The sequence below is a fragment of the Aplysia californica genome, unplaced genomic scaffold (assembly GCF_000002075.1).
Source record: "Aplysia californica isolate F4 #8 unplaced genomic scaffold, AplCal3.0 scaffold00470, whole genome shotgun sequence".
Taxonomy (NCBI): Eukaryota; Metazoa; Mollusca; class Gastropoda; order Aplysiida; family Aplysiidae; genus Aplysia; species Aplysia californica.
The window spans coordinates 51,583-53,658 of record NW_004797740.1 but is presented as its reverse complement, the minus strand read 5'-3'; positions in this window follow the sequence as shown (position 1 = coordinate 53,658).

Genomic DNA, 2,076 nt, shown 5'->3' with positions numbered 1-2,076 from the left:
ATTATATCATTTGATGGGAGATGTCACCCCGGAATTGAAAGCGGCATTCGCCAAGCAAAAGCAACCTTCCACTAAATAAAACATACATGTACTTACAAACATCAATCTGTCACTGGAAACAAGAAAACAGAAGTACTGAAAAGTAACCTTGACCCATTCCTATTACATGTATTATACGGGTGAGAAGCATGGGCAATCAATAGACAGCTGGAAAGAACAATTGAGGCGACAGACAGAGTTGTGGTTCATAAGACGCAGGCTACGTATCCCAAGGACAGCAAGAAAAACAAATGAAAAAGTCTTGGTTGAAGCAAGTTGCAGACAACAGCTTATGGTGAATACACGAAAGCGAAAGGCAAAGTTTATTGGACACGCAATGCGGAAAGAAGCATTCGAGAATATTGTAACAACAGGCACGTTTGATGGAAAGAGAGGCAGAGTCAGATAGAAGGAAACGTTACAGGACAGGTTTACAACATGGCTGGGAACAGCAACAACGACAGACACCATCGCTGCAACGCAAGACAGAGTGAAGTGGAGGAGGTCCACCATCGCCCACGCCAGTCGGCAAGGCATCGGATGATGATGATGATGATGATGATGATGATGATGATGATGATGATGATGATGATATATACGATTCTAACATCTAGCCTTCTCGGATTGGGACGAATAAATCTCGGGGGTCTTGTGTGCATGTTGCGCTGGTTAAAGATCTCTTGGCGGTCCTAAAGTCAGTAAGGGTAGGCTTCGTCCACCACCCGGGCAAAAATTCAAAATTAATTCCTACCCCGCGCGCTCATATGACCTTAAGCAGTTGCGAGCCCTGTTTTATTATAATATTCTGACGGACAACTGCACACCTCCCAAACATAACCACACATGAAAAAAATAATTAATTACCACCCCCCCCCCAAAAAAACAACAACAACAACAACAACACAAAAACAAACAAGAAAACAAAGAAAACAAAAAAACCACGCAGACACACTAGATCATTTTCGAACATGAAAGCACCCCAATCATTGTAATTTATACGTAACTTCTGTCGGTTGTGTTTGCATTTCTAGGACGCGGGGCGATTTTTTTTAAAGACTTAGTTTCCACAGTTCTCTTTCCCCCTTGCTTGGTAAGTTTTTGCTTTGTTCAACTTAGCTTACTGATAATAAAATATCATGGTGCCCGCCTAGTTTTTCAGCACTTCGTGACTCACTCCCTATCTGTAATGGCCGCACACTCACCCCCCCCTCGCCAGGAATATTCCATCGGTGTCATAATATGTATACATGTAGGCCTACATGCAGAAACAATATATTATGTCCTCTTTCTGCAATGCTGGCATCTGTCTATTCTTCGTTCACCCATATTTCTTTTAGACTTGAGTCAATTTTGCATTGCCCAATCCCGTGTCTTTTTTTTTTTTTTGCGCTATCAAATCAGAGAATTACGTCAAACAATTTCACGATTGGGTTTGGAACTCACATCATTTGCGTTCAAAGGCCAAGAGCCTTAACCATTGCATGGCAGTTGCCTTCTAAGAAAAGGCACTTTGTTTTAGTAGAGGTTTTGCGGTGCTCGCAACTGCATGAGGTCATATGAGCGCCAAGAGGTGAATGTCAACAGAGAAGCCCTTGCAGTGAATCAGGCTTACTCTGCTCACCTCTCTGGCTTCAACACCACAAAGTCTGCTTCGACTATCAAGGCGCCCCGGAAATAGCCGGTCACAAGAGTGCGACAAACATATATGAAGAAGATGAGGAAAATGACGATAGTAAGGATTAGGAAAGAAAAAGCAGCAGTTCCCTGTTGGAGTTCAGGCACAGTTATGAGCATGACATTGATGAATCAGCCCATTTACAATTACAATTCTACTGTGCATAAGAACATGGTTAACGTCCGCCCTTTGGGAATGGCATAAACTCATAAAGACATTTCAGTCAGTAGCACTGCCCCTGGAGTTAAAAAGGCTCTGGGGCACGGAAACCGACGTATGAGTTCAGAGGGACTCACATAAATATTGTCCTTTCAAAGCCCAGCCCCACATTATCAGACAAGTGGAATGAAAAAAAAAGGGGG